The sequence below is a fragment of the Carex rostrata genome, chromosome 4 (assembly GCF_964058835.1).
Source record: "Carex rostrata chromosome 4, lpCarRost1.2, whole genome shotgun sequence".
Lineage (NCBI taxonomy): Eukaryota > Viridiplantae > Streptophyta > Magnoliopsida > Poales > Cyperaceae > Carex > Carex rostrata.
The window spans coordinates 10511245-10521577 of NC_135921.1; the positions used below are offsets into that span (position 1 = coordinate 10511245).

Below are 10333 nucleotides of genomic sequence, written 5' to 3' on the forward strand. Positions count from 1 at the left end.
CTCAACCTTTCTGACACCATCCATAATAATTTAAATTCAACAGCCCAAATCGAGCAACAACTACTTGGGCCGATCCCAAACTTCACAGCCCAAACCATTGTCTCAACTCTTAATCTCAACCCCCCTCCCACCAAGCTGAACCACTCACTAACAGACCCCCAAAATACAGCCCAGGAACCGAATCTATCAAAAACAGTCCCCATCTCTCCCAACCCCACAGCCGCACCACTCATAGAACCGACGCTATGTGACCCCCACCCTCTCCCAAATAACTTAAATCAAGGCAACAATGGCATAATCCAGCTCGACTCAGACGAAGAGCCAATAGAGATTGAACCTGAAGAGGAAGAAGAACCGATTGAGCCTGAACCAATTGATTTAACTGATCAAATAGAAGAAGAGGAAGAAGATGACTACCTCGCTGATCAGTGGGATAACTTCGACAATACTGCATACGAAGAGTACGAAGAGGAGAACTTCTCCCCTCAGGACCCAGATCCCCCAGTTCTCAGTCCCTACCATACACCTTCACCAGCGGGTGAATTTGATGATGAATTGCGAGCACTTCAAGAGGAAATGGACCAAGAAAACCTCCAAGCACAGATGGCGGCTCAACTAGCTGCCCAAGAACAAATAGACTTCACTAACCTTGCAGGTGAACTACCAATTCCACCACAAGAACCTGGAATTGAAGCAGAGGGGGTGGCTTTTGGGTCTGTCATGGCAGAAAATGAACCGCAACAGATAGCGGCAACTGAGAACAGCACCACTCTGCGCCGTAGTGCAAGAATCTACAATAGAGGAACCCCAAAAAAATACGGAACAAAACGGACCTGGACTAGGAAGAAGGGGATGGATGAAGCAGCGACAAAAAGGAGAACCATTCTTGAGGCAGAACTACTAGAGGCGCTGCAAGACGAGGCCCTGTCAGCCGCGCCTCTGCAACAGGACAAAGTAGCTCAAGTGAACAGCTACTGTGGCATGGGAAATGGAGATGCAATTGCAGGTACGAGCATGGGAATGGAGATGGAAGAAGGGGGAGATGCGCATGGTGATGAGTCTGTACTCGCGGCCTTCGACTTTGACTCGGAAGAGGGGATGACAGATGAAGAGGAGAGCCCTGACCAGGGCAAAAAATATTAAGGTTTCTTAATGATAGAACAAACAATGGACCCTTAACTTTACTGCTTTATTTTTTATTTTTGTGTTTCTTTAATTCTAGCAACTTTATATTTCAATTGGGGCCTTTCTGTTGTGAGTATGCCAACAGAATATTTTGTGCTAGCCCCCTCTATTGCGCCTAAAGGGCGCCTTTTGTGTAATCTGGTTTTAATATGAATGAACTAATATTTCCATTAAGCATTTTATTGTGGAATGTGAGGGGCCTAGGAGATATTACTAAGTGTGCTGTGATAAAAGACATAGTCAAAGACGCTAATGTAGATTTATTATGTTTTCAAGAAACAAAATTAAGAGACTGTGACATTTTTAAGGTGCGACAATTTTGTCCGCCTAAGTTTACTAATTTTGAGTTTTTGAATGCGGAAGGATCGAGAGGTGGAATTGTACTTGCGTGGAGTGCAATATTTTCCCCTATCGAGACCTTCATTTTTATTTATTCTTGTACAATGATGCTTAGAAGAGGAGGTTTAACTTTTATGATAACGGGTGTATATGGGCCACAAGCGGATAGGAATAAATTATTATTCCTACAAGAACTGAGAAATATAAGAAGTCAAAATAATCTCCCATGGCTGATAGTTGGAGATTTCAACCTATTCAGGAATACGGATGAAACAACAGGAGGAGTTGGGAATTTGGGTACCATGCTTGAATTTAATAATTTCATTAATGATGCAGGTCTTATTGAGTCGCCACTACGAGGCAGAACTTACACGTGGTCGAACAAAAGACCAAACCCAACTTTTTCAAAACTCGACAGGGCTATGCTATCACATCACTGGGGTGAATTTGGAGCCTCGCACGAGCTACGGGACCTTCCTGCCACTGCATCAGACCATGCACCATTACTTTTAAAAATCAGACCACACCAAAATCCACCAAAGAGACCCTTCAAGTTTGAGAATTTCTGGCTCAAATATGAGGATATGCATGAAGAGGTTAAAAAGGCATGGAACTCCATCACAATAGCAAATCCGACCAGGAGGATTCAGCGAAAGATATGGGAAGTTCAAAGAACACTAAGGAGGTGGGAGCAAGCGAGATTCAGAATGAATGAAACATATCTAAAGCGGTCCAAGTGGGTGTTACAACAATTGGACAGGGTCGAAGAACACCGGCAACTTAACTCAACCGAATTTGGGCTAAGAATTGCTCTGCGAGAACACATTTTTGCACTCGCGGCAGACAAAGAGGCCAGATGGAAACAACGCTCAAGCTGCACTTGGTTGAAACTGGGGGATAACAATACCAAATATTTTCATGCTGTGGCAAATGGGAGAAAGAATTCAAACTCCTTAATCGACATCAGAGACTCAGACGACTCACCAATCAGTCAGCAACAGCTACCGGAGTACTTGCTTCAGCACTTCAAGAGTTCAATTGGGCAGCGAACCTACCGTACAAGGCCTTTTAATCTTACACATTTGGTGGGACCATCCTTCCCAGCAGAACTGTCGGCACTGGATAATGAAATTACAGAGGAGGAAACGCGAGTGGCACTAAATGAACTGCCAAATGGCAAGGCAAGTGGCCCTGATGGACTACCAGCAGAGTTCTATCGAGCGTTCTGGCAGGATATCAAAGGCGATGTCATGGCTTTCATCAATGCTTTCTTTCAAAATGGTGCTGATATCAAGCTAGTCAACAGGGCCACAATAACTCTAATCCCAAAAAAGCAAGATCCGATCAGGGTGTCAGATTATCGACCAATTAGCGTGATCAACACCATTGCTAAACTGATTACAAAAATTATGGCAAATAGACTACAAGGGCACCTTCCGATCCTGGTGGCATCCAACCAAACGGCTTTTGTCAAAGGTAGATCACTCATGGAATCCTTCCTCATCGCAAGAGAATTCTTGGCTTTCTGCTCGAAAAACAAACTACCGGCAATACTTTACAAAGTTGACTTTGAGAAGGCTTTCGACACGGTAGACAGGTGTTTTTTGGTAAATCTCTTAATTGAAAGAGGCTTCCCGCCGAGATGGACGTCAGCAATGCTAGGTATGCTACGCTCGTCAGCCTCGGCAATAAAGGTAAATGGCTCACTCACTGAGTACTTCACCCATCAAAGAGGTTTGAGGCAGGGAGATCCCCTATCGCCGATGTTATTTATTCTGGTGGCAGATACGCTAAATAGATTCCACAAAACAGCACAGCGGGATATGCCACAACATGTAAGAATTGCTACAGAAACCATCCAGTTTGCAGATGACACGGTCATCATATCAGAGGCGCACCCGATAACCCTGAAGGTAATCAAGCAGGTCCTAAAGGTCTATGCAAGACTGTCGGGACTAAAAATCAACAGAACCAAGAGCAGCTTTGTACCGATTGCAATTCCAAATCACTTGATAGGAGTGGTACAAACCATTCTGTCCTCACCTCCATCGCAACTACCAATCACATACTTAGGGCTACCTCTATCAATCAAAAAACCGAACAAAATTGACTATCAACCATTATTAATGTCAATCCAGAGCAGATTAGAAGGGTGAAAATCAAGATTCCTATCTTATGGTGGGCGAATAACTTTAGTCAAAGCGGTTCTTACGGCAATGCCATTGCATTACATGCAGGCGCTAAAAATTCCAAAGGGAGTAGTGAAACATATGGAAAGAATGAGGAGAGCTTTCCTGTGGAAAGGAAAGGATACATGTAAGGGCATAAATTGCCTGGCAAATTGGGAAATGGTATGCGCACGCAAGGAAAATGGAGGTATGGGAATCATCGACCTGGAAGTACAGAATAATGCACTTTTAACCAAATGGTTGTGGCACATATATCACAGCCCGAACGGGTTGTGGGGTGCCACACTACAGAGGCTATACGGCATTACTGAGCCAGCACAACTGGGTACAATTGCCACATCATCCTACTTCCTCAAAGACCTAGCTAGCCTTCTACCCTTTTTCACCGCCTCGGTGACACAGGATGCCATCACCCAAAGATGGGACTGGCGATGGTCGACAACATCACTTTTCACATGCCAATCAACCTACAAAATGATGAGCAACTCAGGAGTGATCTCTGCATACCATAAAACCCTGTGGAAACTGAAAGTCCCAACAAAGGTTCAGGTATTCATTTGGTTGCTGCTAGAAAATAAAATACTAACACAAGAAATTTTAAGGGTAAGAGGTTGCACAGTGCCATTTGGGTGCCACTTATGCCAAGATAACAATATGGAAACAAGGGACCACTTGTTTTGGGACTGCAGCTACGCAAGGAGATTTTGGAGGGGGTTGTGTGGCCAATTCAACATCATGCTGGGAGATATCCGAGAAGTGCGCGATATGTGGTTAGGTCTGCCACACCTATCTAGCAGAATGAAGAGGCAACAACGGACGGTTTGGGCGGCAGGTGCATGGGCGGTCTGGAAAGAAAGGAATAGGAGACTCTTTTCAGACAAGAGAAAACCGGTGGACATCTTAATTAATGAAACGACTATCACCATCATGCATTGGTTGTGCACTATTTAAGGAGGAGCGAAGGGGCGATGGTATTGAACACGCGGGAGCATACGTTATGCAACTCGCAATTCTATCTACCATTTGAAAAAAACATTCATGCTAGAGCTAGAAATAGAATTATGTATATATAGAGCTTATATTTCCTTCTTCATATTATTCTTTTTCTTTTTTAGCTTACTTATATGCATAGTGTTGTAAATAAACCTTTGATTTTCTTATCAATATATTGTTGGCATTGCCAACCTTCAAAAAAAAAAAAAAGAATAAGAGAACATAGTGAGGATAAAAAAAGAAGAGAGAAGGAGATGATGTTTAATTAGATGTTATTAATTGTGTCTTTTCTGGTAAGGATAAATCTTAAAGATATATTGGTAGAGACTAATCGAAAGATAATTTGTTTGAAACCTAAAAGTTAATGTTCATTCATTTGGAATCGGCGTGCCTATGTTTTCCTAAATATGTTGCAAGAAAAGAAATAAAGTGGATCGATCCACCCTCCCCCCCCCCCAAAAAAAAACTTGTACCCTTTGAAAGAATCCACCAATAATTAATTTATCATCGGATGCTTTTTTTTTTTTACCAAAATGGTTCTCATTCTCATTTTATATTTTTTTACATTTTTTTATTATAAAATTCATGGACAAAAGAGGCGAACAACCTTTACATCATTATTAGATTTTCAGTCTTTGTCGGTGATCCAAATGGTATTTTGCATTCATTATCTGCAAATTTTCTAATTTTGAAATTTACACAATTTTCGTTGTTAATTTATTATTTTTTATTCATATAAAAGTGTCTCATCGACTGTAAATAGAACAGATCGTCGCTCATATTTTGCGATTTTAAAATTCAAAATGTCGATCCGAACCACTCAACATAATTTCCATATTGAAATGTGCTTGGAGACCAAATTTTATATTTTTTTGGAATATTTTTACTATTTATTAAGCCACTTTGAAAATCGCCGATCCAGCGGTCCAGAAATTTTTACTGTTCACCCGGATTTTCAGATTTTCAAAGTGCCTTAATAAATAAAAAAAAATTCCAAAAAATGTAAAATTTAGTTTCCAAGCATATTTTAATATAGATTAAACATCTAACGGTTTGGATCGGCTATTTGAACTTTGAAAATGAAGATATTGCGTGAAGTAAAAACATGTTTTACTTCGCAACTCACCTTACTCATTGCCTATATATATATATATATATATATATATATATATATATATATATATATATATATATATATATATATATATATATATATATATATAGGAATATGCTAGCATGCTATGCATAGCATAGAGCACCTCCATACAACGCCTTGGATTTTGACTTTTCAAAATCCTAACGGTAGATCCGAACCGTTCATCTTGTTCTCCATATTAATATGTATTTGAAAACCAAATTTTACATTTTTTTTTGGAATGTTTTTACTATTTCTTTAGATTTATTGAAAATCGCTGTTTTTTTGTGGTCCAGATTTGCTGAAAACAGCGATTTTCAATAAATCTAAAGAAATAGTAAAAAAATTTCAAAAAATGTAAAATTTGGTCCCCAAACACATATTAATATGGAGAACAAGATGAACGGTTCAGATCAACCATTAGGAATTTGAAAAGTCGAAATCCAAGGCGTTGCACGGAGGGGCTCTATGCTATGCATAGCATGCTAGCATATTCCTATATATATATATATATATATATATATATATATATATATATATACTAGTATCATACCCGTGCGTTGCAACGGGGACATATTATAAGAAACTAATATATCATTGAAAATAATAATTATCTAAAAATTAAAACACATGTTAATAGAAAATTTATATGATTATGTATTTTTAATTAACTTTAATCGTAATCTCTGATAACAATTTGATGATGTAATGATTTTTTATTTTTAAGTATCAATGATATCAAATAATAGCTTGATTCAAATCTAATATCAAATATCATACAACAATTCAATATCAACATATAATATGATATCAAAAAACATAAATAAAAAATGTTATCTTGTGTATGTATAGGATACACACACACACACATTATAAGAAAAATATATATTTACACACACGTTCCAATTTATATTTTTCTTTGTTTCCAATTTAGAACACACACACACATTGATATATTCTATATCGGAAATATATTCTAAATTGCCCACACCAATATGTATAGAAACAAAGAAAGAGAAATAAGGAAATAAAAAAAAATGATTACGAAGAAGTAAGAAAACAATAAATAATAAAATGGAAGGTGGAGTCTTCTCAATTGAAGAGGATTAATATGGAAACAAAAAAAATAAGGAAACAGATAAATATATCGCTAAATTTCAGAATTTATTCAATTTTAATTGTAACGTATCGTGTGGCAGCATATGTGGCGGGTATGTTTTTAACTAAATTTAGACTTCTATACATAAAACAGATGCATTTAATCAAATAAGACAAAATATGTAATTGGAGAGCTGAGATCAAATCTGAAGTTTCATCTCTCAATCGTAGCCGTTGGCGGATCGGACACCCAACGTGCTTAATAATAGAATAGATATATATATATATATATATATATATATATATATATATATATATATATATGAGGAGGGATCAAGTTACAACAAGCATTTTCTACATTTTCAAAGTCCAAATCGTCGATCCAAAATCGTTAGATGTGATATCTACAATAAAATGTGCTTGGAGACCAAATTTTACATTTTTTGAAATTTTTTTTACTATTTATTAAGATGGGTACAAAATTCAATGGTATGAATTTGACTAGTTTTTGTACCCATCTTAATAAATAGTAAAAAAAATTCAAAAATGTAAAATTTGGTCTCCAAGCACATTTTATTGTAGATATCACATCTAACAGTTTGGATCGACGATTTGGACTTTGAAAATGTAGAAAATGCTTGTTATAACTTGTTGTAACTCAAAAATTGTTGTAACTTGATCCCTCCTCATCCGGTTGCTCTATCTACGAACTTCACATTTGTGGCACGTGACTCCGAAACGGGAAAAACAGCTCCAGTAAACTGGCTCATGCCTGAAACGGAGTGGGAAAAACACTTCAAAGAAAGAGAGATGTGTGATAGAAAGGCAAACAAAGATACAAAAACAAAATCTCTACAAAACAACCCAACGCTCTCCTTTGAAAGAGAGGAGACCGAGAGGTTGAGAAATCTACTGGCCAAGGGAAGAGTGTTCTACGATCTACCCGCATTAGCAGATCGAGATAGCATTTTGTTATGAGACACTAGACTGGAGAACTCCATTGTTTGTCAGCCACAGCAGAGGAACTTACACGGCCGCATTTTTGGGGGATTTCTGATGCACCGAGCCTTTGAATTGACGTTCTCTACTACCTATGCTTTTGTTGGTCATGCTCCGTGTTTTGTTGAAGTCGATTATGTCGATTTTTTGAAGCCAGTGAGTTTATTTTTTTGTTTTTTGTTTTTTTTTACTGGACAGTCATTGCATTCCATTCCTCGTTCATCCTTTCGGATTTATTAAAAAATAAATATACATCTTTTAATGCTTGTTCAATTTGTGGTACAAGCAAATAACAGTACACATATTAGTGCTTGATACTTTGTCAAATTTATAAATTATTTGAATTTGATTTGTGGAGGTTGATGTGGGAGATTTTCTTCGCTTCAAATCATGTGTTTTATACACGCAATTGTAGAGGTCGAGGCTCATGTTACCAAACCAGAGTTACGTACAACTGAAGTATATATTTTTGCATGTTAATTGGATTCATATTTAGCAATTACTTTGAATACATTTTTCAATATGTCATTAATGCTGTCATGCAAGTATCAAACACATTTTATTTTACATTCGGTGTCGATCAAGAGGCCTTGAAAAACGGGTTGAAAATCCGCAATGTAGCTCCAGCGACAAAAAAGGAGGCACGACGGATCCTTCAACGTATGGATGCTGAGAATATATATATATCATTGTTTTAGTTAGCTTATTTCTGTCATTTGGCTTTCCTTTTGGAGTTCATATGTAATTGAAAATTTTGAAAAGAATCAGAAATGAGATTGTTTCAGTTCAACTATTTAAGAACTTTTTTTTTTATTAAATTTATTTAAGAACCTTGATGATAACATATTAAAATTCATTGAAATTGGAATATACTAAATTGTGAATAAGTTGTATGTCGTTTAAATAGACTGATTATCAAATTAATAAAGTGGATTTAAGTTCAAAATTGTTTGATCATTAGTTGAAAAGATATTATATGTAATTTTAAAATTGCATGTGATATGGTGATTTACAAGGCGTTCGATTAAAAATTGAAGATTTCCATTGCTAGAAAGTATAATAAAACTAGAAAAATTGGAGAAAATTCAAACCTTTCATGATAGTAAGAGATAATGTGTGGGTCCTACCGTATGGATATCAGGAATTAGTCTGTTAATTTTATGTGACATTTTTGTAATCAAATACCACAACTTTTTTTATCATTTATCATTTTATTATTATCAGTTACAATTAACACTAAATAATTATTGTTGTAATATTTTCGATTAAAAAGAAGAAAAATCTTAGTCATTTGATTGAAATCATCATGTTGTAATGCAAATTGTACAACAGGAACTAACATATTTGAGACAATTTAATAATTCATGAATAATATAAATAACAATGCATTAATGGTTAGTACCGAAATTTTTAAATATGCCATATCCAAAAAATAAAAAATTAAATAACCACGAAATGCTGAAAATTCAAAAAATACTATGGCCGCATCCCGTAGATGCGGACCCCTTTTCTGAGAACCATATCTAGGGAATATGGATCATAAATAGGGTCCACATTCCCTAGATGCGGCACCCTCTTCTATTTTTTCTTTTTCCTTTTCCTTTTCCTTCTCTCAGTTACCCGAAGGTCAAACATGGGCTTAGGGTCAAAAATTTCGGCTGCTATTTGGATTGAATTGAAGGCTACCGTGTCAGAAGGAAAAGGGGAAAAAAAATGGGGTTGCAATTAGGGGATGTGACCCCCATTTAGGGCTGTAAATGAGCTGTTTGAGCGAGTTACCTCCAATTCGAACTCGGCTCGTTTAATAAACGAGCGAGCCAACTCGAGTTGAGATGATAATAACGAGTTGTAGAGCCAACTCGAACTCAGCTCATTATCAACTCGAGTTGGCTCACAACTCGTTTAACCAGTGATAGTATTACAACACAAGTTCAAACTCAGCTCGTTATCAACTCGAGTTGGCTCACAACTCGTTTAACCAGTGATAGTGTTACAACACAAGTTCAAACATATTTTACACAAATCTCAAAGCACAAATAACAGTCTAGAGATTCGGGTTTGATTATTTTGAGATTTATTGTGACCAATACTGTGTAACTTTATTTAACTCGAGTTATAAATGAGCAAGTTGGGGCCAACTCGAACTCAGCTCATTTATTAAACGAGTTGGCCAACTCGAGTTGTAAATGAGCGAGTTACGAGCGAGTTACGAGTTCGAGCTTTTTTGCCCAGCCCTACCCGCATTAATGATCTGCATCTCCTAGATGCGGTCCCCAAAAAAGAGGTTCACATCTAGAAAATGCAGTCGTGTCAAAATTTAAATTTTTTAGCTTGAGTTCAAGAGTAGCAACCAGTAATATAGACGAAAAAGAGAATATCAATTTTGGTTCCTTCA

The 10333-nt window shown here is 37.1% G+C and overlaps 1 pseudogene across 1 annotated transcript; it reads left to right on the forward strand.

Moving 5' to 3' along the window:
* Nucleotides 1-7629: 7629 nt before the first annotated feature.
* LOC144553242 (acyl-coenzyme A thioesterase 2, chloroplastic pseudogene) lies at nucleotides 7630-8734 on the forward strand (annotated as a pseudogene). Its single transcript, XR_013511340.1, has 3 exons — nucleotides 7630-8094; nucleotides 8297-8413; nucleotides 8485-8734. The product of XR_013511340.1 is annotated as an acyl-coenzyme A thioesterase 2, chloroplastic pseudogene (transcript).
* Nucleotides 8735-10333: the final 1599 nt, after the last annotated feature.